General features: G+C 43.8%; 1 long non-coding RNA gene across 1 annotated transcript in view; it reads right to left on the bottom strand.

Moving 5' to 3' along the window:
• Window positions 1–4,246: 4,246 nt before the first annotated feature.
• Window positions 4,247–6,072, bottom strand: part of LOC106724276 — a 2,779-nt gene continuing 953 nt past the window's right edge. The window contains exon 2 of the long non-coding RNA XR_001360028.1: window positions 4,247–4,288. This is a non-coding gene — a long non-coding RNA (uncharacterized LOC106724276). The remainder of the gene's footprint in view (window positions 4,289–6,072) is intronic.

Genomic DNA, 6,072 nt, shown 5'->3' with positions numbered 1-6,072 from the left:
AAAAAATTCTGTAACTAAATACAGGGGTGGGCAAAAAGATTTACAGTTGTGAGTACATGAAACACAGAGTTTATTCTTGTATTATTATTTATTAATTATTGTTATTTATTATTATTAACCTACTTTTGCCTACCCTGTATATTTACTTATTATTCACTTTCTCAAAGCTTTCATTTGGGTGGCTTTTGGTCTCCGACTATGGAGCAAATAGGCTTTTTTCCCATCTTGATCCTTAAGTTCCAAGTCCCAGGCCCAAGTTGGTTTCCTTGGTCAGTGTGTTTGTATTTCCCATTGATGTGAAGCAGGTACCTCATATCTGTCCCCAAGCTGTTGCCTGGCTATGGAGGGTTGGCCTGCTCTCAGGGGGGCTGGATAGTTGTACAAGAGTGGACCTTCGGATGCATGTGGCCTGTTATTTTTAAAAATCATGTTTGTTCCTGCGACTTCCTTCCCAGAAATAATTCTGGATTCATCAAAATTCCTAGCCCTTGAAGTCTGTGCTTTCCTCCCTTCTGTTCACTCTAAACAAAGGCCCCATGTTTTAATAGACACCATAACAGTAAAATTAGCTTTATTAGACTCTAGGTGGATTTAAATTGTAACCTAATGGCAGCTCTGGCTCGCCTGGAAGTCATGTGTTTTATTTTGAGCGGAGAATTTGGGAAGTTGCAATGTCTGGTAGGGGATTACGTGATTATTGAATTAGAGTGGCCACATAAGGCAAGCATCCCTCTTCCTTTGATCCTGCCCTGGTGGTTTTTGCCCATTGTGTTTTGAGAACCTGGGTCCCCAGCTTGGAGTTTTTTGTTGTTGTTTTTGTTGTTGTTTGTTTGTTTTTTAAAATATATTTTATTGATTTTTTACAGAGAGGAAGGGAGAGGGGTAGAGAGTTAGAAACATCGATGAGAGAGAAACATCGATCAGCCGCCTCCTGCACACTCCCCACTGGGGATGTGCCCGCAACCAAGGTACACGCCCTTGACCGGAATCGAACCCGGGACCTTTCAGTCCTCAGGTTGATGCTCTATCCACTGAGCCAAACCAGTTAGGGCCCCAGCTTGGAGTTTTAATCCCACCTGCCTTCTGTCCTTGACTTAGGAGTTCCTGAGTTATGCCCCTAGAGAAAGACAGCACAGTTCTTTTTGTCACCTCAGCTCGCCCACCTGGTTTGTGAGCACTCTAGGTTCTTGGAAAGCTTGAGATATGAGGCAAATTGCTGTTTACCAGCCTTGTGCCAAAGGACCCACAACTAACCAGTACACCCCCACCCCCGAAGTCCCAGCATATATTTTCATTAAATAACACCCTACACAGAAATGATGCTGTTCACGTTGTCTTAATGAACTGAAACCAAGGTTCGGCTGCCTGCTGCCACAAAAGCCAAACTAGTGAGACAGGTGCTTGTGAAAAAGGAAAGAGGTTTATTCACGTGTCAGCCACCAGAGAAGATGGGGGGACTTTTGTCACAAAGCCCATTTCAACATCTCAGTGCAGGTAGAGGTTTTTATAAGAAGGGAGAGGGAAAGCAGAACAAAGAAACCAAGGAGAGGGGGTTGAAAAGTTCTCTACACCCTGTCTGGTATGGGTCAAAAATTAAGAGTGTCTGTCCAAGCACCAAGGGGTCATGGGTTCAAGAGCACGTACCTGGGTTGCAGGTTCAATCCCTGGCCTTGGTGGGGTGCATGCAGGAGGCAACCAATTTTTAAAAAATATATATTTTATTGATTTTTTACAGAGAGGAAGGGAGAGGGATAGAGAGTTAGAAACATCGCTGAGAGAGAAACATCGATCAGCTGCCTGCACGCCCCCCCCTACTGGGGATGTGCCTGAAACCAAGGTACATGCCCTTGACCAGAATCGAACCTGGGACCCTTCAGTCCGCAGACCGATGCTCTATCCACTGAGCCAAACCGGTTAGGGCAGGAGGCAACCAATTGATGTGTCTTCTCATATTGATGTCTCCCTCTCCCCCTCCCTTCCCTCCCCCTCCCCTCCCTCTCCTACTTCCCCTCCCTCTCCTTTCCACTTTCTCTGAAAAGCAATGGAAAAAATATCCTTGATGAGGATTAAAAAAACAAAGAAAAAAATAAACTAAAAAGTTCTCTACATTGTAGGCTAGCATAGGCTAGCACAGTCCATGCTAATAATGATCTCAAAACTGGTTAAGTGGTGGTCTGGTGTGCATCATCCTGGTCTTCGTCATCCTGGTTCTACGTCATTCTGGTTCTATGGTTGAAAGTCAGCAACTCTCCCAGAACTGGGGTGACTGGAGGTCGGAGTCTATATCTTCTGAAACTAGTTCCTAGGATTCTTATACAAACATGCTGTTTATCTATAAGGTACATATTTGTCAGAGTCAGCATTTACAGAAACAATGTCAAAAGAATAGTGGGGTGGGTTACAGTTTCCCATTGTTATATTAGTGCTTTTGTATCTACCCCTTAAAAGAAAAGTAGAGCCGTTATTAATAAGGCTGTTTTCCTCAGAGGGAAATGGAGGCACAGATTCTCCAACTAGTTACTGGCTGAGCCCAGTTTGATTTATGGCCTGTTATTTTTCTGCTGGTCCTTGTGGTCCTTGCCAATGTGCTTGGTGGCACTACCAGGTCTTGAAAAGCAGGTTGAATAGTTTCTTCAACCTCCTTAGGAACAAGGGTATATGCCTTACATGTTCTCAGCTTATTAAGAATATTTGGTAGAGAGTTTCAGAGGTAGGGGACAGATCCATTAGCTGACTGTCATGGCTGCTTCATTTCAGACCCTTTAGTCTAAGCTGCTAAGCATTATTATAAGCACAGCCCAGGAGGTAAATGTAAAAATAATTTTCTTGCCAGTTTTCCTGCATGGTTTCCTAGCGACGATGTACAGCCTGTCCTTGGATGTTGGGGCACCAACTGGGACAGTATCAGAGCTTGCAGAAGGTAGTGATATGAAGGGCATGGTCAGAGTCACCCCTTTTAAGGTCAAGACAGTTTCTTTTTATTTTTTGGAGATTTTTTTAACCCACTTATTTTAAAATATATATTTAAATATATTTCTTTATTGATTTCAGAGAGAGAGAGGGAGAGATAGAAACATCAATGATAAGTCAGAATCATTGATTGGCTGCCTCCTGCACGCCCCCTACTGGGGATTGAGTCCACAACCCATGCATGTACACTCATTAGGAATCAGACCATGACCTCCTGGATCATAGGTCGACACTCAACCACTGAGCCACGCTGGCCAGGCTAACCCACTTATTTTTAGGCAGCATTTATTTTCTCATGACTAAGCTAATATATGTTTATTGTCAGACAACTTGAAAATCCCAAGAGAGGAAATAAAAATCCAACATTGTTAACATTTTGGTAAATATCCATCTGGTAATCTTTTTTTTTTTTTTTTTCCATACAGTGATTAGGTTCTAAATTCAGAATGTGGGGGGGCCGGAGGGGGGGAATCTCATTAAGTCAAAATTATCCCAAACCACCATGGACAGTCATTTTTATGCACTGTAAAGTTTGGAAACCATTGAACTAGACTCAAGGAAAGAACAACAGAAAAATCTATATGAAATGAAAAGTCCTGGGGGAAAACCAATCTACCTGTAAGATTAATGGTGAGTAGATGGTAAAGAATTGAACTCTTTCTCTGCCTGCCTGTAAGGTTTATTTCATTCTGTTTTAATATTGAGCTTCTATAACTTTAATATGGGTTAATAGATTTATTTGTGAGGATGACATATCACAGTGGCATCATGTTTTGCTCTAGGGGGTAGGCTCTGAGTCAACCAGTAAGAAAAAGGAACACTGCAACTCCATTATAGGTGCTTAAACCGTCCCCGCAACATACACACTCATGCACACACAATTGGAATCACTTGTTTTGTAACCTTGGTTTTGTTTTATTCAATATAGTAAATATCCTATATATCATTTTTAAAGTTGCATATATTCCACTGTAACCAATCTCCTCATTTTAGGTAGAGAAACAGGTTATTTTCAATTACTTGCTGTTATAAAAATGGTGAAGTGAACATCCTTGTGGATAAATCTTTGTGTTCATCCATACTTATGCTTGAGGATAAATTCTTCCATGTGGAATCAGTGGTTCAAAGGAGATGAACATTTTTAAGGCTTTTAATTCATATTGCTAAATTGTCCCCAGGAACTGTGTATGCTTCCTTCAAATTGTCTGTTTCCCAGCAACACTGGACATTATCATTCAAAGGAATCTTCCACAGCATGTCTTTTTTTTTTTTTTTTATGATGACCCAGGGTTTCTGTTCATTGTCTGGCCAATTTATCCTGTAAAGAATAAAAGAAAGGAGGCTAGAGATAAGTGCTGGTGGCCAGGGGTTCATGTGGGAGGGAGAGTGACCAATAACAGGAAAAGGATGAGCTTGGCTCCAAGTTATCTTCATCAGACATCTAAAGACAGAATATTGCTTAATACTTAGAGGGCATATGTAGTTTTATTTTTTAAAATATATTTTTATTGATTTCAGAGAGAAGAGAAAGAGAGATAGATGCATCAATGATGAGAGAGAATCATTGATTGGCTGCCTCCTGCATGCCTACTTGGGATGGAGCCCGCAACCTGGGCATGTGCCCTGACCTGGAATCGAACTATCTGTGACCTCCTAATTCAAAGGTCAACAATCAACCGCTGAGCTATGCCGGCCGGCAAGGCATATGTAGTTTTAAAAGCTTGTTCAATATTATAGTTTTTGATTTGGAAAATGATTTGATGGCTTGCCATAGATGCTATAGGATAGGATTGACATTTGTATATTTATCCAAAAGGGAATATTTATCCAAAAGGGAGTATGGATTTTAAAAAACAAGTGGAGAAACACTGTTGTAACCCAACCCCTCGTTTTAGGTAGAAAAACTGAAACCAGAGAGGGGAAGGGATTTCTGTAGAGCCACACAGCAAACTGATGATGGACTTGGAGCGAGAAGTGAAGTCTCGCCACTCCCTGTTCAGAGCTCTTCCATGGAGGTCGGACAGCATGGTTCAGGGGAAGGGAGGTAAAGGGTATAAAGGCCTCTTTGGACAGACGTCAAGACGCTCTTCTAGGGCCGGGCAGCCTCCCCATGTCCCCTCCTGGACAAAGGCCCAGGTGTCTCAGCATGGCGGTTCCCTTCTGCTTGATCATCTCCATCTGTGAATGGAGTGAGCTTACACTTTAATAACAGGGTCTTTGTCTGAACTTTCCCTCCACCTGGATAACTTCTCTTCCCGCCTCAGCAGTTCAAGTGTCACTTCCTCAGAGAAGCCTTTCCTGACTGCCAAGATAGTTTAGGGTCCCAGTGTGCATTCTTACAGCACTGCTTACCTCTAATACCCTGGTCATAATTATAATTACCTGGCTTTGTATTTACTATCTCCCTCTCCCTGACCAAACGCTCTATGAGTGTAGGAATGTTGTTTATCTTCTGTTCCTCCTGGCACATGCGAAGCCTTAATAAATGCTTGAATGTCTGATTATTTGGATGGATGCTAATGAGTGAGTTAGAAGTGTGTGGGGGCTGCTGGGTGGTGCTGTTTCCGATTGCCTGCAGAACCAGGAGAGTTGTCCCTTATTGCCAAGGGCATTGAGAGAAGAGAGAGGGAAAGGAGACCCCCGCTGACTGACGCTGCTTCTATAGAAACAAGCCAGAAGGTATGGTCTGCTTTCCTGGGTGCCCCATAGCAGTCTCCTGGGGGATGGGGTTAGCAACCACATCCAGCCAAGCATTCATTCCTGGCTGGGCAACATGAGCCCCTGCCTTTAGTAGGGGTGCTTAGCCTTCGCCTCCTTGAGTCATTCCGGGCAAGAGAATTCAAGGTCAGGGCTCTCCATGGCAGGGAGAGGACAGCAACCCGGGTCACCTGCAGCCTGGTCTGCATGGTCCATGGGCGCTTGCGGCACCGGCTGTAAGATCTGCTGGTGTCTGGCTGGGCGCCAGAGCAGCGCTGCTGGTAGGCTGCAGGTCCTGTCCCCTCCGCCCGTCTTTCCTCCCCCTCCCCTTCCCCCTCCCCAGTCCCGCTTGCGCATCCTCTGCAAGAAGAGGCATGTTGCTCTCGGACGCGCTGTCCTGGAGCA

Source organism: Myotis brandtii, unplaced genomic scaffold, assembly GCF_000412655.1.
Source record: "Myotis brandtii unplaced genomic scaffold, ASM41265v1 scaffold782, whole genome shotgun sequence".
Lineage (NCBI taxonomy): Eukaryota > Metazoa > Chordata > Mammalia > Chiroptera > Vespertilionidae > Myotis > Myotis brandtii.
Note: the sequence above shows the minus strand (reverse complement) of the source record. Positions and strands in the feature narration are given on the sequence as shown.